Source organism: Lagenorhynchus albirostris, chromosome 5 (assembly GCF_949774975.1).
Source record: "Lagenorhynchus albirostris chromosome 5, mLagAlb1.1, whole genome shotgun sequence".
Taxonomy (NCBI): Eukaryota; Metazoa; Chordata; class Mammalia; order Artiodactyla; family Delphinidae; genus Lagenorhynchus; species Lagenorhynchus albirostris.
The window spans coordinates 74,745,801-74,767,936 of record NC_083099.1 but is presented as its reverse complement, the minus strand read 5'-3'; the positions used below and the strand labels follow the sequence as shown (position 1 = coordinate 74,767,936).

The 22,136-nt window shown below is 43.4% G+C and overlaps 1 long non-coding RNA gene across 1 annotated transcript; it reads right to left on the bottom strand.

Moving 5' to 3' along the window:
- Positions 1-801: 801 nt before the first annotated feature.
- LOC132520566 (uncharacterized) lies at positions 802-20,660 on the bottom strand. Its single transcript, XR_009540571.1, has 3 exons — positions 20,637-20,660; positions 4,956-4,979; positions 802-904 (listed from the first exon to the last, which is right to left on the bottom strand). It is a non-coding gene; the product is annotated as an uncharacterized LOC132520566 (long non-coding RNA).
- Between the last annotated feature and the right edge of the window lie 1,476 nt (positions 20,661-22,136).

Genomic DNA, 22,136 nt, shown 5'->3' with positions numbered 1-22,136 from the left:
TAGCAAGCTTTACTTATTTTGGGAGATGCGAGACCTGGGACCTGGAGCATGGTGAATAAGAGAGTGGTGTGAAATGAAAGTGAAGAGATAGGCAGAGAAATTTGGATTTTATTGTAAGTGCAATGGAAAATCATTGAAAATTTTAATAAAGGAGAATTGTGATCTGACCTATGTTTTTAAAAGATCTCTCTGTTCTTTTCAGCAGATGGTGCTGGGACACTGGCTATTCACATACAGAAGAATGAAATTGGACCCCTACCTCACACCATACACAAAAGTTAACTCCAAGTGTATGAAAGACATAAATGTAAGAGCTAAAACAATAAAACCCTTAAAAGAAAAACATAGGTGTAAATGTCCACAACCTGGGGTCAGGCAAAGCCTTTTGAATACAACATCAAAGCATAAAAGAAAAAATAGATTGGGTTTCATGAAAATTAAAAACATTTGTTCTGTAAACCATACCATCAAGGAAGTAAAAAGGCAATCCATAAAATGGGAGAAAAATATTTGCAAACCATATATTTGACAAGCGACTTATATCCAGAATGTGTAACGAGCTCTTACAACTCATTAATAAAAAGATAAATAACTAAATTTTAAAATGGACAATGGAACTGAATAAATATTTCTCCAAAGAAGATATAGCAAAGGTCAATAACTACATTAAGAAGTTCTTAACATAGTTACTAACCAAGGAAACAGAGGTCAAAACCACAATGAGGTCTTCCCTGGTGGCGCAGTGGTTGAGAGTCCGCCTGCCGATGAAGGGGACACGGGTTCGTGCCCCGGTCCAGGAAGATCCCACGTGCCGCAGAGCGGCTGGGCACGTGAGCCATGGCCGCTGAGACTGCACGTCCGGAACCTGTGCTCCACAGCGGGAGAGCCCACAGCAGTGAGAGGCCTGCGTGCCGCAAAACAAACAAACAAACAAACAAAAAAACCACAATGAAAGAGAGCTTCACACCCACTAGGATGGCTACAATCACAAAGGTAGAGAAGGGAATTCCCTGGCAGTCCCATGGTTAGGACTCCGTGCTTTCACTGCCGAGGGTGCGGGTTCAATCCCTGGTCGGGGAATTAAGATCCTGTAAGCCATGTGCTGTGGCAAAAAAAAAAAAAAAAAAAATATATATATATATATATATATTATATGTGTGTGTGTGTGTGTGTATATATATATACCTTTTACATATATAAATATATACCATTTATATATATAAATTTATATATATAAAAGGTAGAGAACAACCAAACCAATGTTGATGAGGGATGTGGAGAAATTGGACCCCTCATACACTGCTAGTGGAAATGTAAAATGCGGTTATATCCACACAACGGAATACTGGTTGGCTATAAAAAGAATGGAGTGCTAACATATGCTACAACAAAGATTGACTTCAAAAGCATTATGCTAAGTGAGAGAAGCAAGAAAGCAAAAGCCACATATTGTGTGATTCCATTTATATGAAATGTCCAGAATAGGCAAATCTGTAGAGGCAGAAGGTAGATTAGTGGTTGCCAGGCCTGGGAGGAAGGAGGAATTGGGAGTGACTGCTAATGTGTATGAGGTTTTTGAGGGGTAATAAAAATGTTTTAAAATTAGATTAGTGGTGATGGTTGCACAATCTTGTGAATATACTAAGACCCATTTAACTGTACACTTTATTTTTTTAAAATATTTATTTGGCTGCACTGGGTCTTAGTTGTGGCATGCGGGATCTTTAGTTGCAGCATGCGGACTCTTAGTTGCAGCATGTGGGATCTAGTTCCCTGACCAGGGATTGAACCTGGGCCCCCTGCATTGGGAGTCTTAGCCACTGGACCACCAGGGAAATCCCTAGCTGTATGCTTTAAACAGGTGAATTCATGGTAGGTGAATTAAATCAAAATAAAGGTATGTTTTAAAAAACAAACTCTCTACCTGCCACATAAAGAATTAATTGTAGTGGGAGAAAAAGAGGAAGTAGGGAGACTAGTCAGGAGGCTATTACAGGAAATGAAGTGAGAAGCGATGCTAGTGATAAGACTAGGGTGATGGCAGTCAGGATAGAAAAAAGTAAGTCCATCTAAACTGTATGGAGGTAGGAGTGGCTACGGTGCTGTAAACAGATTGGATTTGCAAAGGTGCAGTAATATTCTTACAGGTCTTTCCAATTCTGGTCTTTTCTACACTTTTCACAGATCACAACTCTGATCATGCCCCTTTGAAACTCAGAACCTTCCAAAGACTTTTCATTATTTATGGAATAAATTCCAAACTCCTCTATCCAAGAAAAAAATAGCATGAAGGTTGTTGTAATAGCTATAGGATTTAAAGTTATCCTTTTATAGTCCAATACTGACTGAGATAAAGATCTCTAAATAAGCAATAAATTCAGCCAGGTATAGAAGTAAGCCACACTTGGACTTCCCTGGCGGCACAGCGGTTAAGAATCCACCTGTCAACGAAGGGACACGGTTCAATCCCTGGTCCGGGAAGAACCCACATGCCGCGGAGCAACTAAGCCCCTGCACCACAACTACTAAACCTGCGCCCTAGAGCCCGCATGCCGCAACTACTGAGCCTGCGTGCTGCAACTACTGAGGCCCATGTGCCTAGAGCCAGTGCTCTGCAACAAGAGAAGCTACCGCAATGAGAAGCCTGTGCACCGCAACGAAGAGGAGCCCCCGCTCGCCGCAACTAGAGAAAGCCCACGTGCAGCAACGAAGACCCAATGCAGCCAAAATTTAAAAAAATAAAAAAGAATTAACTAATTCCACTACTGATGAAATAAACAAATCCTGAAATAATTTATTAAAAAAAAAAGTAAGCCACCCTCGACCAAGATCATCCAGGCTCCAATCAAGGAAAAGAATCCTTATGAGTGTACAGCTTCACTGGAGAAATGGCAGGTGTGAAGGATGAACGTGCCAACCCAAGGATAAGGGACAACATAGAGTCTGGAAAAGGCTTCAGCTTTAGAGAACCAGAAACTATTTTGTCATTGCTCCCAGTGGTGATGAGACTTGGGGACTAGCCCATGCTAACCAAATGCACAACAGACTGATGTGTAGCAACTGCAAAGATAAGTGTTACTTAATATTGAAAAATACAGTACAGAGTACTCAAGTTTGGTGTCAGCACTTTCCATGCAAGAAACTCAACAGGATAAGCTAAATTATTACCAGAAGTTTACATGACGGTCATGGAATCAGAGCCAGGAGAGTTGATTGATAGATGGGTTTTTTTTTGTTTGATTTGTTTTGGTTTTTTTGGCGGTACGCGGGCCTCTCACTGTTGTGGCCTCTCCTGTTACAGAGCACAGGCTCCGGATGCGCAGGCTCGGCGGCCATGGCTCATGGGCCCAGCCGCTCCGCGGCATGTGGGATCTTCCCGGACCGGGGCACGAACCCGTGTCCCTTGCATCGGCAGGCGGACTCTCAACCACTGCGCCACCAGGGAAGCCCCCATTAAAAAAAATTTTTTTTTTAAGTAAAAACTTTTTGTTGTTGTACAGTAGGGTCTGAGTCTGACTTTCATTCAATGTCTAAGGAGAAAAGAGGGCATACAATTTGAACAAGGGAAATAAAGAAAGGCACTTTTTTTTTAATGCCTTCAAAGAAGGATATGTTCATCTTTTTGAAGAGTTTAACGTGCATTCCCCGGTATTCCAGCTGGATGATGGATCAATGCATCCTTCCACATGGAAAGAAGCTGCATAGCATAGTGGTCAAGAACATGGGCTTATGTGTCCATGCACATGGATACTGATTGCATGCATGTGACCTTAGGCAAGTTACCTAAATTCTTAGTACTTGTTTCCTTGCCTGAAAATGGGAGTAATAACATTTCTGCTATGGATTGAATTGTGTCTCCCGAAAATTCATCTAATCTCCAATCAGTGTGATGATATTCAGAGGTGGGACCTTAGGAGATAATTAGGTTTTGATGAGGTCATGAGCTTGGGGCCCCCATGATGAGATTAGTGCCCTTGTAAGAAGAGACACCAGAGTGCGCTCTCTCTCTCTCTCTCTCTCTCTCTCTCTCTCTCACGGCCCCCTGCCATGTGAGGACACAGGGAGAAAAAGGCCATCCGCAAGCCTAGAAGACAGTTCTCACCAGAAACTGGTGAGTTTGATCTTGGACTTCTAGCTTTCAGAACTGAGAAAATCAATGTCTGTTGTTTAAGCCATCCAGTCTATGGTATTTTGTTATGACAGCTGAAGGTAAGACAATCTCCCTTTTGAGTGATTATCAGCATTAAATGAAATGACACATGTAAAGTCTGACACATGACATGCTACGTACTTAGCAAGTGTTAGCCATGGTTACTAGAAGAATAGGGTTTACCAAGTAAAATGAATGGTTGTGTTTGGTGAGGGCACCTTTCCCCTGGACATCTCTGAAGACATCCGACATATTTCTATGGTAGAATACCAGCTTTGCCTCCCAGATGAAATGGAGTTTTCCAGAGGTAACAAAAGAGATCCGTCAGGGTCAGGATACGTAAATGAAGAGTCCTAAGAACGTTGCCTGGAATCACCAGCTTGTGGGTGTCTGGGTGAAAACGCAGGTGCACAGGGTGATCCCTGCTTCAGTGTCACCCCCTCACAGAGGCCTTCCCTGACCACTCACTCTGTACAGAGTAGCAGCCCTCCCCATTTCTCCACACTTTTACCCTGCTTTAGTTTTCTTAAAAGCACCTGACATTATATGATTTGTTGTGCATTTTTTGTCTGCTCACTAGAATGTAAGCTGCACAAGGAGGAAAGAGTCAATTCTTTTTTTTTTTTTTTGAAAGAGTCGATTCTTTTTTCCCCACCTCTGTCTCCCCAGTACTCAAACATCGCCTGGTACATGTGTTGAATGAATGAATGAATTTATGATAGTGGTTAAGGACACGAAACTTGGCATCAGTCTTCAAATCTTGGCTCTGTCACTTAGGACATGTGATCTTGGGCAAGTTACTTACCTTGATGAACCTGAGTTTTCTCATCTGTAAAACGGAAATAGGATGAAATAAGAAAATATATAGAAAGTGCTTAGCACAGTGCCTGGCATCTAGTTAGCACTGAACCAATGCTAGCCACGTTTTCTCTTTCTCACTCTGATGGGCAGAGGAGGGAAGAGTAATTTATTTCCCTGAAGCACAGGAGACCTGCTTTCTCTATGAGCCTGCAGCTGTGGCAGCTGGAATGAAGAGCTGGACAGGCTGCAGAGAAACTGGAGACAGGAGGGGAGTGGGAAGCAGTACTTAATCCCATGAGAGCTGCTGTGAGAATAAGGCTGTGGACCCGCAATTTCTATTTTTTAAAAAATGAAGGTAGGAAAAGAGAAAAACAGAAATTCTGAGAAGACAAAATGTTCACATTCACAGCAGATGTTACTACTACTGTGGTGAAACAGAATTTCAATGAACCAGGAGCCCCATCCTCCCTGCTTCCAGCTTAGACTGAAATCCTTAGCCATTTCCCAGTCCAATGGGGTGATTCAGCCGAAGGGCTCTAAGCTAGCGAGTGTTTCACTGGAAACACTCCCCTGCCAAGCTCAAGGCTCCTTGTGGGAGTAAAAGAAGCAGACACTCTCAGGGCTTTTGTTTGAGAGGAGGAAGGAACCTTGACAAAGAGAGACTGGAGCTGTGCTCAGAGCTTGATAAAATGATTTTTTTTCCTCCCTTTCTTTGCCTCCCCCAGCACCTCTCCCCTGAATCCCTATTGAACCTGAAAGTATTTTGCTTAAATAAACAGTAGACAGTTACATTAGCTCTTCAAACTGTTATAAAATGAGAACACGTGTTCCTTCAATGTGATGTGCTCAGCCTGTCTGTTTTTAGACTCATTTGGCTATAGTGCAGGTAGTGTTTTGCTGACAGAAGCCCATAAAAATGCAGAGTCAATGGGAGCCACATGACCTTTCCATCATCAACTGGTGAATACCCTAGGAAAGGAGAGAAAGGAAAGCCAGCTAATGCTTTATCATGAAACCACATGGGTGTGAATTCTGGGGGTCAGCATGCGAATTTACTGTTCCCATCAAGTAAGTCAGCTGACAAGAGAACATTGATTTACTTCACAGGATATGTGCCAACGTCTCTTTTGAAAACACCACATCCCATCACCAAAACAACAACAACAAAGTAAATACTAGGGTAGCATTTTTCAATGTGTGCTCCACACATTATTGCAGGATATTAATAGGTGTTACTTGATTTAAATTTTTTCTTGCTGTGATTAGATACATTTGAAAAACACTGATTTTTTTTTTTTTTTACACCGGTTCCTTTATTGCAGGACTTCTTGGAGGATTTAATATGCTGATGTACATCATATATCTTTCTAAGAGAGATAGAAGGTGCACTATTTCCCAAAATTATTTGACCACAGAACTCCTTTTACATAGAACATCTCCCAGGAAGAGTATCCACAAAGTTTATAGGTTGGGATACCCCTAGAAAGCAAGTAGAATCTTATGAGAAAAGCCATCCAGATTAAATTTACCTTATTTTGCAAGTTTTAGCATCATTTCTCTCCACAACCTCCCCTGATTCTGCATGGCTTAGAATTCTTAGCATGAGAATAGTTCCCCTGGGTGGTGATTTTAGGATCAAGGTCTCAGATGCAGCCATAAAGCCCCTGGCAGGGAAAGAGTTGCAACTTCAAGGCTCTAAGCATTGAAAAGATGGTGTTTCTCATATATAATTCCAAATAAAAATAATACTAACCTGTGAAACAAATGAAAAAGAGCCCAACAAAGTTTGGATTTCCCCCATCAAACTCTGGAAATACTTGGAAGGGCGGGGCTTTATGGTGTGCCAAGCAGCTACCTAGTCTGCTCATTGGGTGGCCCAGCACTGCCCTGGAGAGACGCCCTCCCGCCTGGGAGAAGGGAGATCCTAAGGATCCTCTTACTGGTCTACCCTTGTACAAATGGACTTAATTCAATCTCTTTCCCATCTGTGAAAGGAGACTCAGGAAGGTGAAGTGGTAGAAAGCTTGTAACAGGAAGGGAGCTAGAGATATCAGCCCACTGACAGGCCTGGGGCAAGAGGGAATTGGTCCTAGTTCAGCTAAGTGGATAGTGGATTGTGTATTGGATGGTTTTGCCTTGGGCCTTCTTTTCTAAAATTTTTTCGGTCTTTTTTTAGTCTTTTGGTCTGAATAACTATCATGGATTCTACACTTAAGGTCTCTGTGGGGCTATGTTTGCATTTACATGAAGTCTTTAATGTAAATCTTTGATAAGCAAGAACAGACATAATCTCTTTCATATAAGAACTCCTCCATTCCCACCCCCCTCTCCCAGACTGTGAGCACCTCGAGGGCAGATTGCTAGATCCTGAGCACTTATGGTATATTAACGAATATATGTGGAATCTAGAAAAATGGTACAGATGAACTGGTTTGCAAGGCAGAAATAGAGACACAGATGTAGAGAACAAACGTATGGATGCCAAGGGGGGAAAGCAGGGGTGTGGGGTGGTGGTGGGATGAATTGGGAGATTGGGACTGACATATATACACTAATATGTATAAAATAGATAACTAATAAGAACCTGCTGTATAAAAAAATAAAATAAAATTCAAAAAAAAATAGTGATGGTTTCTCTTTTTCCTCATCTTCTTGACCTAAAATGAGGTCTGCCTAGAGAAAAGGAGATTAAATGGTCTCAGATTTTCAAAGCCAATGAATATTGTTTCTTATTTCTTCTCTGAAAGCCTTCATTATAGTCACTAATAGAACAAATATTCATTGCACATGAATTATATACCAGGTACTCTGCTAATTGCAAAGGTAACAACCATAAATAAGACATAGTTTCTGCCCCCAAAGTCTATGTATAGAACTGGGAAGGCAGATCTTAAACAAGAAATTTAAAATAAGTGAGAAGTGTCAAGATAGATGTATCGGGACTTCCCTGGTGGCACAGTGGTTAAGAATCCGCCTGCCAATGCAGGGGACACGTGTTCAAGCCCTGGTCCGGGAAGATCTCACATGCCATGGAGCAACTAAGCCCGTGCGCCACAACTACTGAGCCTGTGCTCTAGAGCCTGTGAGCCACAACTACTGAGCCCGTGTGCCACAACTACTGAAGCCTGTGCGCCTAGAGCCCGTGCTCCGCAACAAAAGACGCCACTGCAATGAGAAGCCCACGCACCGCAACAAAGAGTAGCCCCCGCTCACCGTAACTAGAGAAAGCCCGTGTGCAGCAATGAAGACCCAAAGCAGCCAAAAAATAAATTAAAAAAAAAAAACAACTCACTTACTTAACAACAACAATAACAACAAAAGATAGATGTATCAATAGTATGGAGCCTGAGGAGAAATAGATTGGTGGGTGGGTGGGTTTTTTTTTAACCTAATGTAGCAATCAGAGAACGGCTTCTTTCTTTTTTTTTAATATATTTATTTATTTATTTAATTTTTGGCTGTGTTGGGTCTTCGTCGCTGCGTGCAGGCTTTCTCTACCTGCGGCGATCGGGGGCTACTCTTTGTTGCAGTGCGCGGGCTTCTCACTGCGGTGGCTTCTCTTGTTGCAGAGCATGGGCTCTAGGTGCGTGGGCTTCAGTAGTTGTGGCACATGGGATTAGTTGCTCCGCAGCCTGTGGGATCTTCCCAGACCAGGGCTCGAACCCGTGTCCCCTGCATTGGCAGGAGGATTCTTAACCACTGTGCCACCAGGGAAGTCCCAGAGAAGGCTTTCTTGAGAAAAGTGATATGTAAGCTTATAACTGGAAGGATGAATTGAAGACAGAGTGAAGCAATATGCCGGGTAGAGAGAAGAACATGTTCAAAGATGAGAGGGAAGAGATATAAGAGGAACTTAAAGGCCAGGATGGCCAGGTATCAAAAGGAATATAACAGAAGATGAGTCTAGGGAGGTAGTGAAGGATCAGATGCCAGGCCAAGGAGAAATTTGGACTTTTTCTAAAACACAAGAGGAGCCATTGAATGATTCCAAGCAAAAGAATTAATTACATGATGAGATTTAGATTGTTTAATATAGAATAACATTCTTTCTAGACCTATCTTCTACTTGGACCTAAGTACACCCTTGCCCTGAATTAGGTTCTTAGGAAGGCTTCTGTTCCCATTCATTGCTGGATTTTAAGTAGAAAAATGACACCTGGCTCCACTGCCAGGTCTTGCAAGCCATAAGATACAAAAAGAAACTTCCAGCAAGGAAGTCTTCTTCCCCAGATGACTGTGAGAGAGGTAAGTGATGGATCTTTACTACCTGTTTGCATTTCTCTATTTTCTGACTCTCATTTGGCCAGAAAAAAGGCATGAGAATTCTCTCCTAATTGTCCCTTTCCTTTCCTCCTACCATCGCTATAGATTTTCAAGTGGTATTGGGCAACCATACAACCCTGTGAAAAGTTGCTCAACAGCATCAAGGGACATTCTGCTCCTTCTTTCCATCTTTCAAAACAACTCTGGCTTTGTCATAAGCCGTACTTTTTATGGCAATTATAGTTGTTGATGACACTTTCACCGGCAACAAAACCTATTTTAGCTTTTCTGAACCATTCCAAATGTTTTAGAATTTAACTGATCAGATCTTAAACCAAGTTCTCATCTGTTCTCAGAACAGAACAGGTTGAAGGCATTTCACACAGACCGCAGTCCAATAGTATCAATTCATCTCAAAGAAGCATAGCAGAGAGACAGTGTCCTCAGCCATGCAAGATGTCTGATTCAATGTGCTTTCAATCCTGCAGAGCTTGTGGCAACAATTTCCTTGTTGTTCTTGGCAATTTAAGTTACCCTTTGTGAAATCAGTAGTGTTGGTAGGCCACGCTGCTAATTATTTGGAGTGCCTGGTCAGGCTTCCAGAGGCCAAGATCAGCTAGTTCTCTAATCTGTCTCCAGCCCTCCCTAAGCCTGAGCTCTTCAGGCTTCTATGATCCTTTCTCACTGCACCATGTTATTTCATGCTCAGCTTTTTTTTTTTTTTTTTTTTTTTTGCGGTACGCGGGCTCCGGACACGCAGGCTTAGCGGCCATGGCTCGCGGGCCCAGTCGCTCTGCGGCATGTGGGATCTTCCCGGACCGGGGCACGAATCCACGTCCCCTGCATCGGCAGGCAGACTCTCAACCACTGCACCACCAGGGAAGCCCTCATGCTCAGCTTTTAATCAAGATCCAAAGAGCCAAACATGATATAGGCTTTGCTAGTTGAACAAAAGGCAAAGAAAATATCACACTTGGAATTGTATGTATCTTGCTATTGAGGGCAAATTCTGTGATGATTCTCTGCAGGGTAGAGAGTAACAGATTTTTTTTTTTTTTTTTGGCCTTTTTAGTTAACAAGAGTCACAGACACAGATGCTGAACAGGGTCAGATAAATGAATTCAGTAGGCCAGGTGGAGACTGTAGTAAGTGGGGAGTGTGTGCCCCACCTAAGGCGAGGAGCACTACTTCATTCCAACAGACTGTTGCCAGAAAGGCCCAGTGAAGCAAAATCTTCTGATTTTCTAAGAGAAGCCAGAAATATGAGCTTTAATGTGAAAGCCCCTCAAGTTTTACATGTTCACCACTATTTCAAAAAATTGTTTAATATGTAGGAATCAAAACAAAAAGTGTTTGTGACCAGATTCGACCCATAGGCCACCAGTTTGGCTTCATGTCCTTTGCAGATTCATCAGGTTGTCACCTGTACTCATTCAAGTCATGGGCAAAATTTTGACCAGGACAGAGCCTGGTAGAGTCTTCCCTCTGGATTCACATGTATCCAATCAATCAGAACCGTTTGGTGTGGTGGAGTCCCTCCATTCTCACCCAGCTTATATTTCTCCACCTAATTTGAAAGGCTGTTATAAAAGAGATTTGGCTGAAATCCTGTGGCTACAGCATTTCTCTATCCTATGTTCTAGCAGCCTTAATCTTAAAGAATTACCCAAATTAAAAAAGAAAAAAAGGGCTTCCCTGGTGGCGCAGTGGTTGAGAGTCCGCCTGCCGATGCAGGGGACGCGGGTTCGTGCCCCGGTCCGGGAGGATCCCACATGCCGCGGAGCGGCTGGGCCCGTGAGCCATGGCCGCTGAGCCTGCGCATCCGGAGCCTGTGCTCCGCAACGGGAGAGGCCACAACAGTGAGAGGCCCGCGTACTGCAAAAAAAAAAAAATTATCCAACAAGTTAGTGGCTGAGCTGAAACAGTGTGGTCTCTGCTATCCCAAATCTCCCAATCTATTTGGAGACATGAGAACACACACCTGAAACACAGTCAAGAGGACTGGGCTCTTCTCTTCTCCAACAGTAGAGAGAAAATGGGATAAGACAAGGGAGGGCCTTAGAGGGACCCATCCATGACCCAAACTTAATAACAGAGCTGCAGGTAGGTAAAAACCTCTTTGGCTGAATCTACTTTGACCATGTCATGTGCTTTCCTGTGACTTTTCCCTTCTGCAAATTGGAGGAAATGAAATTTTCTTTAAGTGTGGGCTGTTAGTCATTTGAAACAGTTTTCCTCAGCGTTTGTGGAACCTCCTTCTTACAAAAGGTTGTTATAGTTGGCACAGACTGGCTGTAAGGAAGATCTGGCAGGAGATCTGGGCCAGATGGTAATTATAGTCCCTATAGCCATAATTCTTTAGCAATGAGGACCAAGAAGGAAGGCATTTGTTTCAAGTATCCATGACGAGGAAAATTTCGTACTTAAGTGTTGCTTGGTCCCAGGTCAAAGAGGTTCCAGCCACATCTCCCCAACTTATGCCTGTGTCGTGCTTTTACATCACTTGTGTGTAGCTTAAGAAGTGAGGAAAGGGACGTCCCTGGCAGTCCAGTGGTTGGGACTTCACCTTCCAGTGTGGGGGGGTGAGGGTTGGATGCCTGGTTGGGGAGCTGGGAGCCTCAGGGTCAAGGAACCAAGGCATAGAACAGGAGCAATATTGTGACAAATTCAATAAAGACTTTGAAGATGGTCTACAACAAAAAAAATCTTTTTTAAAAAAAAAAAGGGCAGAAAAGAGAATTCAAAAATGGATCCACCACTACAGTTTTAAGACACTTCTTAGGAATCCTTTGTTCTCTCGAGTGAAATAATTTTTTACTATATGACTAAAGAACTAACCATTATTAAATCTGCACATACTCAGAGCTTCAGATAGTTTAGCCTAGAGCAGTGCTCAAAAGCTTCTCTGCCCATCTTGAGTTCCAGCCTCCTGTGATGCCATAACTCTAATATCACAACTGACCTCCTGTCCTCATCCTTGTTTCTAAAATCTCAACAAAGAACCCTGAGCTCGGCTTTAGGTGGGAGACATGGGGTGTCTCCCTGACTATGAAAGTATGGGAGACCCTGAGATGAGTCTACAGGGAAGATACTGGGAAATCTTGATCCTTGCAGGGCTTTCAGCAAAGAATTAACACCATCTGTTAGGTACAGAAACTGAGGAAGATGTGACCCCAAACAAACCTGACCCAGACCTTGGAAGGGTTTCAGTTGTTTCGAGTGTTAACAAGAAGCCACTAGGAAGAGAGTTGCCACAGAGAGGGAAAAGTGGAGAGTACTTGTTTTAAGCCTCAAATGTCCAAATGACCTTCCAGGACCCAGTGGGACACTACCTCCTGGGTGCTGCGTGGTCCATCAGCTTCATGTGTGAGCTCTGAAAAGTCTCTTCCATTCAGCCCAATTTCTCCCCTTTGTCACCAGCTTCTTCTTTAGGTCCAGGCCTCAGAGGAAAAATAAATCACATTTTCATCCTATTCACCTTTGCTTCCCAAGCATGTCCATGAGAGCTGTCTTAGTCTGTCTGGACTGCTATAACAAAAATACCATAGACTGGGTGGCTTAAACAACAAACATTTATTTCTCACAGTTCTAGAGGCTGGAAGTCCAAGATTCAGTGTCTGGTGAGAGCTCTCTTCCTGGTTCATAGACACCAGCTTCTTTCTTGGTGTGCCCTCACATGGTGGAAAGGGCAAGAGAGCTCTGCAGTCCCTTTTATAAGGACACTAATCCCATTCATGAGGGCTCCATCCTCAAGACCTAATCACCTCCCAAAGGCCCAGCCTCCTAATATCATCACATTGGGGGTCAGGATTTAAACATATGAATTTGAGGAAGACACAAGCATTCAGACCAGAATCAGAGCTGTGAGAGTTCTTCCCTACATCAAACTGGATTCTGATGGACTGAGTATTGTTCTCCATAATCCTGGTCTCAGTCCTGAAGTAATCTTAAAGAGTTACCTTACCATCTTATACATCCCTTAACTCCTGGAAAAATCAATTTAGCCATGACAAGATGATGGTTATCTAGCTTTTTAAAGACACAGTGTTTTTCATAAGCAATTTATTGAACAACTATCTGTACAAGCATGTTCATAGTTTATAATAAGAAAATTAGTAACAGCCTAAATATCCATTGGTAGGATAATGTGTTGTTCCTGGAAGAGCTTCTGTATCATTTAAATTTTTGAGAATGAAAATGCTTTCATATTACTTGTGTCAAATCATTGCTTTAGCCTTCTAAGTGGTCCCCTACCTTTGTTCTTGCCCTTTGTAATCGTTCTCACTGCTTCTTCAGTGATCTATTAAAATGCAAATGTGACTGTGGAACTCCTGGGCTTAAACATTTCTTACGGTTTGTGCCTCTTTGTCTACCCATCACGTGCCGAGCTCCTCAGTGTAAGAGCCCTCATGATCTGTCCCTGCTCTCCTCTGCAGCCTCGGCTCCTGTGCCTGTGCTCTGCTTTTCCTACCACACATGACTTGTCGCCATCCCTGAACGCATCAGTTTCTTTCACAGCTACATGGCTTTGCACTTACTCTTGCTCTTTTTTTAAAAAATAAATTTATTTTATTTATTTATTTATTTTTTTGGCTGTGTTGGGTCTTCGTTGCTGTGCATGGGCTTTCTCTAGTTGCCGCGAGCGGGTGCCACTCTTCGTTGCGGTGCGTGTGCTTCTCATTGCGGTGGCTTCTCTTGCTGCGGAGCACGGGCTCTAGGCGCGCAGACTTCAGTAGTTGTGGTGCACGGGCTTAGTTGCTCCGTGGCATGTGGGATCTTCCCGGACCAGGGGTCTAACCCATGTCCCCTGCCTTGGCAGGCAGATTCTTAACCACTGTGCCACCAGGGAAGTCCCTCTGCTCTCTGCTTTTAGTACCTTCCTCCTCCTTCTCCAAAATCAAATTCTAACATAACGTCCTGCTCTACTCTCAGAAAAAGAAGCCCACCTGTTCCAACAGCCACTATGGGCTCTTAGCTCGCTCTGCACAAAGTGTCCGTGTTCACGATTCGCCTGCCCCTCTAGAGTGCGTGCTCTTGGGAGCTGAGAGGTGTGTTCATCTCATATTCCCCACTGAAGCACAGGCCCTGTTGGACGCTAAATATTGAATGAATGAAGACATTAATGAATGAACAAGTGTATGATTCTTCTAGTGCTTATATCTATTAATTCCTGGTGTTTGTTTTAGGCTATACCCAATTATTTAAATCATGTTCACATATATAAAAGTATTGGGCTGGGGAAAGAGAGGTCCCATGCAAAGTGTTCATTCTCAGCCTCAAACCCTCTGACAGATGGCCCTGCTCACAACAAGAAAGCTCATTTGTGATCCTTAGCTACCCAAAATCTTCTGTGACACTTGGAACACATCTGGGGACTTAGCTGGGATACACTATGTCTTTGGGGGGATCAGAATCATCTTAGGATTTGAGCCAAACTTAGCCTACGCCACTCATTTGGTTTTTTTGTGCCAGGACAGCACAGGTATGGGGGTCCTTTTTTTTCTTTGGCCACGCCTTGAGGCTTGCAGGATCTTAGTTCCCAGACTAGGATTGAACCCGTACCCTCAGCAGTGAAAGTGCGGAGTCCTAAGCATTGGACCTCCAGGGAATTCCCTAGGGGTGTCTATTGTCTAAACCTGTTGCCAGAACAATTTTGAAGTCTGAAAGTATTCCAAACATAGTTAAAATGAATTCCCCAAGATGGCTTATTTGCATATGTGTGTGAATTTGCCTTAGGAATAATTGCTGACACTGACAAAAGCACTGACCTCTCAAAGCACCCCACGCTTGTAGTACAGCACTTATAGTGCACTTAACGATTGGTCCTCTACAGCCTCACTGGAAAGGAAGTTCCACAGGGCAAGTAGGTTCATTTTTTCCATAATTATTGATACACAGAAAAGAATATATATAACATACATGTAAGTTATGGAGCATAGCACTATTTCTTATCTTTCTATCCCTACTGCCTAGAAAAATGCTTGGTACAATAAATGTATGTTGCATAAACAAATGATTCTTCTATGAATAAGTGAACCAGATAGAACAGCATCTCCCAGATTAAATACCCATCAGTTGTCAGATAGCTAAAGGCATTATTCCAAGGTGGACTTAACTCCCTACTATATGTATGAGAACCAAATTTTACTTTCCAGACTGATCCTCTTCCTGTCTACCGTTGGCAAGTTCGGTAGTGTGAGATCTCTATCATAGGGCTACACGGTGGAGACAACATGGCATGATTAAAAGACCACTGACTAAAGGCAGACAATTCTTTAGCCAGAGCTCTACCATTTTATAGTTGTATGACCTTGGGCAAACTATACACCATCCCTAGGAATCAGTTCTTTAACCTATTAACAGTGGGTTATTAATACTTACCTGCTGGAGTTTCAGGGAGTGTAAATGAAATAACATCTGATGTTAATTACCTTCTCACATTATTTCAGGTAAAGAAACCTGTCTAAATATTTCTAGACAGAAATCATTGACCTCTGCTATTGATGGCGTACTGGAAAGTAGCTTAAAAGCTGTATTTACAGAGTTGCCATCAACCTGGGGGTTTCTGCTTCCCTCTTAAATTCATGGGCCATATCGGACTTCCTCCTTATTACCTTGCAGTTGCATCTTTCCTTGGTGGCTTTATATTGCTTTTTGCCCTTCGTGGTAGCTAAATCCTACACACGGCATCCATGGAGTTTTTGTCTTTCACATATTCTTGAGGAGTCACTTTGGTTTTTTTCCCCTTGATTTAACCTTAGAGACAAATCAATAGGTAACTACGGTTCTCTCCTGAACAGTAAAAGAAAATGGAAAAAAAAAAAAAAAAAAAAGAGAGAGAGAGCGAGAGAGAAAGAAAAGGGAATTTTCTGTGCGGTAATTCTCACAGTTTATGGTAATGCCATGGCTTTGTACTTTTTTTTGATGGACACACCATAGTTCAAGCAGTTCGATTTGGTTCTGCATAAGCAGTCCCCTCTTCTGGAATAGGTTATGTATTGCGAAGTGTAATTACAAAGCCAGTCATTTAAAACTCACAATGCCAGTGCCCACAGGAATGAGGTTACCCTGGGTCACTGGGTTCTCAGGGCAGTCCACAAAAGTCTATCTAACCCTGAATGTTGCTGGCCTGGAGCACAAGATGCAGCTACTCCCAATAACTCTGTACGTCCTTGGCTCTGCAAGAGGAGAGAGGGCACTCTGTGTTCCAGCCCCAGGTGCCAGGGACACAGCTCTCCCTTACTCCCTACTTGGCTGGGCCCTCAGCTAGGGGTTGGGCTGTGCCAGGGAGCGGGCTGGGGAGAAGGGCAGAAAACCCTGGGCACCAGCGCCAGAAATTTGACTCTCTTAGAACCTCATTCTAGTCCTTCAATAATAGTAATAATAATGACATTTGTATGGTGCTTTATGATTTACAAACGACATATTTTCATCCTTATATCTCACTGGTCTCATTTGGTTCTTACAAGTCTGTTGAATTTGTAATTGTTATAATTTCATTTAACAAGCAAGAAAACTGAGGTTCAGAAGTGAAAGATTTTTTCTAAGGTCAGTGGGGAAGGGTGTGAAAAAAAGACCAATTGCCAACCAAGCATGGGTGCTTTTGACTAGGTCTTCCTCCACGCCCACGTTTGTATTTCATTTATTTACAAAACACTTCATGTTTACTAGGTGCCAGGCACTGTTCTAGAGTTCTACAAATATCAGCCCACTTAATATGGCTCAGTCCTGAGTTAAGTTTTGCCTTATTTTCTTTTTTACTTTTAAACTTGTGCCTTGATCACCGTGGATTCGTCTTAGAAATGGGTGGTGACTTTAACAATGTTCCCCAGAGGCACATGTTTTAGTCAGATGGGCTTGGACTACTGTGTCAAGTGATCTCTGACTCTCATATTTCTGTTATCAGGTGAATTGTTTTCAAGAGTCAGACTCTGGCACATAGTTTAAATATGACGTGAGCCTTTATATTCGCAAATCCAGCAGGTCTCTCCATCATAGCCTTTTTTATTTGAAGACAAAAGAAGCTGTCTCCAACCAGAGCTAATGTCTCAGCCAATGCAATATTGCCCTTAATAAACCCTCTACTGAATATTTCATCCGAGTCTGGCAGTTCTGTGCTTCTTGGCACCTAGAGAGTATTTGCCCAGCCTAAGAGGAGAGTAGCCCAGCAGCTACCAGAACAGGATCTGAAATAGACCTCTGGCTTTGAATTCTGGCTCTCCTTCTTTCTATTTTTGATCTTCGGCAAGTTATTTACCCTATCTGTGCCTCAGTTTTCTCATCTTTAAAATGGGGACAGTAATAGTGCCAATCTCACCGTGTTGTTGTGAAGCCTGTCCCATTCTACAGATGAGAAAATTGAAGCTCAAGGAACGGTAAGGAATTTTCCCAAGACCACACAATTAGTATGTGCTGGAGCTGGGGTTTGAATTTAGAGTAGCCTGTTTCCAAAGCACATACTTTACCAGCTGTAGGGACAGATTCAACTCCTGGCCAGGTGGTCAATCAGATGTGCTATGTTGAGAACAATTCTGAGACTGCATTGGAGCTGAATGGGAATGAGTGTAGGCACAGGAGGGGAGATGGCATATGTCATTCCCACTCGGCACATCCACTGATAGACCTGGATATCATTTAGGAAGGGGGCCCGAGCCTGGGAGCTCCTGTAGGGCAGGTGCCACATCTTATTGGTATCTGTCTCCCCAGCTCTTAGCACAGTGCCTGGCCCAAAGTAGGTAGTAAATGCGTTGAATTACATTGAATCAAGCTGTCCAAAGACTTGCACCCTGAGGATAGGTCCTCTGCACTCTGGATTTGGGCAGCTTCCTTCTGTTTGCCTTAAAAAAGGCAAACTTCTAGTCCTAAATGAGACTTGGGGAGGCTCATACGTCCATATGTTAAGACCTTCTATAGCCTCCACCCTTATTTCAAGGGCAAATTTAAGTGTAAAAGTGATACAAACAAGATATGTTGATTTTATTTTACTTCAGTCACTACAGTGAAACAACAGCCAGTTTATCCAGCCAATTTATCTTCCTCTCCACTATGCCTACTCACTCTTCCTCCACTCCCAATTACAAAGGCAAATGGATGCTATCTTAAGTGTGGGAAGTAAGAAGGACTGATGGGTTAGAGTTTGGAAGTAATATCCTATCTGTGGAACATAGTCGGCCTGGGACCATTGATTCTGTTTCATTTTTCCTTCCTGATTTAAAGAGTAGTGGAAGTCTGGAATGTTTATTGTTTCATGAGAGTCTGGGTAAAAGGAGTATTTGACTTGGTTTCATATGCAAACCCTGCTCATCTACTTAGGTGTGACCCAGGCACAGTGCAGTCTGGAAAACTTGCCCTTCAGAGTGTTGTTCTTTGAAACCCAATCTCGTGTGTATCCCTAGAAGGAGGCATGTGGTTACCATCTTCTTCCTTTAAACTAAAATGGTATTTAGATCCTGCAGCATGAGGAGACAGGCTTAATGAAAGCAAGAAGCTGGAACAGATGACTTCTTCAATCTTCTTTTAGCTTAAAAAATATTATTGGTCACTTCCTCTTAGCCAGGTGCTATGCTAAATGCTTTTATGTACATTATCTCACTTAATTCTCATAACAGCTGTAGGGGGGAGGTATCATTACCTTACTGTACAGATAAAATCTTAGACTCCAGAAGGTTTAGTGATTTGCTAAGATTGCATAGTTCCCAAGTGGTTAAACCTCATTTATTCAGTAAATGTTTGTTGAGCCCCTGCTTGTTGCCAGGCACTGGAATAAACTCTAGAAATACTGAAATGAATAAGAAGTAGCCCTGCACTCAAGAGCTCCCAGTCCAAAGACAAAGATGGATCTCCAAATGGATTATATAATCAAATGTAGTAAAGGAGTGATAACTGTATGGAAAGGGCATCACGGGAGCATAGATAGAGGAACTCGACCAGCCTGGTAGTCAGGAGGGTCTTAGATGATGAAAGAGTAAGCACTGAACTGGTGAAGGAGGGTTAAAAAGGGACAGACTGCATCCCAGGCATTGGGAGGGGGCAGCAAAAGCAAAAGCATGGAGATGAGAAACAGCAGTAAGTGTGAGATCCACAAGTGTGGGGATTGCTGGACTAGTGTAGGTGTGGAGATGGGGCTGGCATGGTAAGCAGGGGCCAGGTCAAGGTTGTCCCTGTAGTTTTGCTTTTCCAATGACCTATACTCTTCCCCTTGAAACTTATGCTCTGTGAAGAAGCCTGTCCCCTGCTGAGAATCCAGAAATGGCCCCAGGGGCTTCCCTGGCGGTCCAGTGGTTAAAACTCCACACTTCCACCGCAGGGGGCACGGGTTCGATCCCTGGTTGGGGAACTAAGATCCTGCGTGCCGCGCGGTGCAGCCAAAATAAATAAATAAATAATTAAATTAAATTAAATTAAAATGGCCCCAAACAGTTACTCTTAGGTGAAAGTTTAAATCAGATAGTCTACTGGGAGGGAGGGTGTTGCTGCAACCCAGAGAATCATTTCTCCTCTAGGAGGCTCCTGGGCCATCTCTTAGCAGATCACGTATCTAGCCAGATAAACAATTGAAGAGCTAGGGACAGAGATTAGTCACTGTGTAACAGTGGGTGACTCCTCTGAAGCCCACACCCTCAGTGAATTGTTGTGATGCAGCAGTTAACTTCGACCTCTCCCCTCCCACCCTGGCTTTCTCTCTGTCTCCATCCTCCTACAAACTATCTATACACCTCTGCCCTTTTCCTGTGTTTGTCTTTGCTGTTCCTTCTTTGAGCTTGCATGGGATGCTTGTCATCACTGACATGAACTGAATGTATAAGGCTTGGCCTCCACAACAGCGTTTCCTAACTGAACTGCAGTACAGTCAAATCAGCGGCATGAATCCTCTGGGACCCAAGATTAAGAGGATGAGATGAAAGCTTCTAAGTGGGAAACACAACAGCTAGATCAGAGTTTCCCAAAGTGTGGCCTGTGGACCACCTGCATCAGAAGTGTTTCTGTTGAGTGGAGATTAAAGGGTCCCAACCCAGGCCTATCGATTCCAAATACCTTGGAATATAGCCAAGAATTCTGTATTTTTAACAAGCCCACTGGAAGATCCTTTATATATATGTGTGTGTGTGTGTGTGTGTGTGTATGCATATATATATGTGTGTGTATATATATATAAAACAATTGCCTAGAACAGGAATCACAAAATGGCAGCCATAGATCAAACTCACTTGCAGATCTATCTTGTTTGGCCCTTACCGTGTTTTAAAAATCAGAACATTTTACTCAAAAATCTAGATTTCTGGCTTCTCTCTATAGAGGCAACCTGGAGCCTATATTCACACAATGATCATCTGAAGCTAGCTATGTAAGGACCATCCTGTTTCACTCACCATGCTGTCAGTCCCCAGAGCCACCAGGGCCTCCCATGGCCTAATATCCTCACCTTTGACTTGGGCTCCTCCAGGACAGGTACCAGGTTTTTGTCATCCATGAATCCTCAGTCTCTAAAACCAAATTTACAGAAGAGAGTGAATAAATGATGTTGACTAAACGAATGGGCATAAACTTGATGAGAAACTCCTCTTGGTTTGGATAACTTAACTGCAAGCTAAAAAAAAAGCCCTGGTCTTGGGTGCAGGACACACAAGTTCTCATCCTGGTTCTACTGCTGATATCTTTGGCTATATCACCTCACTTCTCAGAGTCTAAGTTATCTTAACCATAAAAAGAGCTATAAGGATAGATTTGACTCTAAATTCTTCAATCTCGAACAGCATCTCTAAGTTGCGGGTAGTTTCCATTTTAAAACTGTGCGTGGTAGAAGAGGATATTGTGAAACTCAGCCCCAGCCAGCGTCTCTCTCTGAAGCTCCACACTCACAATGCCATCTGTTCACAAGGCAGTTTGGAATCTTAGTCTGACCTGAGGAGGTAGCTGACTCTCTGCATAGTCACAGAATGGTCGGTATTTATGGAGAGAGACTGGGCTAACGCCTTCAGTTATGCACAGATGAAGTCCAAACACCTCAGCACAGTGCAGAAGGCTCTTCATACTCAGCTCCCTGCCAGATATCCCTGTGACGCCCCTCCTTTCACCAGCAGTACTCAGTTACCTAGCTGCCCCCAAACCCATGTTGTTTCTCCCCTCTCTGCCTTTGTATATAGTCTTTTCCTCACCCCATTCAGCCATCTAGTGAATTCTACTTGGCCTTTAACACCCGGTGGAAAGACCCCTCTGGGAAGTTTTCTAGCCACTGCCCCTGAACCCCATCTCCAGGCCTAACTTCACTCTCTCTCCTCAGTACCTTTAACTTTGCCTTGTACATGTCCCTGTCATTACATCATCACAGTTCTCCTTTATGTGCTGGCTCCCCTACTAGACTGTGATCTCCTTGACAGCAAGGATCTAGGACATGTCTCAGAAGCACAACCAATGCATGTTGAATGGAGGCTCACCAGCCCTAAATCCCATATGCTGGAAGGACTGCACCTCGGCGAAGAGCTGACCATTAGCCCTGGTCTTGCCCACATTCCCCCTCCCCCAACACACACACTTACGCATTTTCAGATGCACAGCTCATGGCTGAGCTTTAGAATGACAGGTGATGTTTGCCACGGGTTGATTATCCTGTGTTTCAGCATCAGTGCTGCATAATGTTAATTGTAGGGATTATGTGTAAATAATTACTTTCTGTAGCACTTAGCAATAACGGCATGGCATAGGTAGCATTTCCTAAATTGTTATGAGGAATCCTCTAATCCTCTTTTGGAGAATGTAAATAGACACTGTATTAAAACAGTAATCCTGGGCTTCCCTGGTGGCGCAGTGGTTGAGAGTCCGCCTGCCGATGCAGGGAACGCGGTTCGTGCCCTGGTCCAGGAAGATCCCACGTGCCGCGGAGCGGCTGGGCCCGTGAGCCATGGCTGCTGAGCCTGCGCGTCCT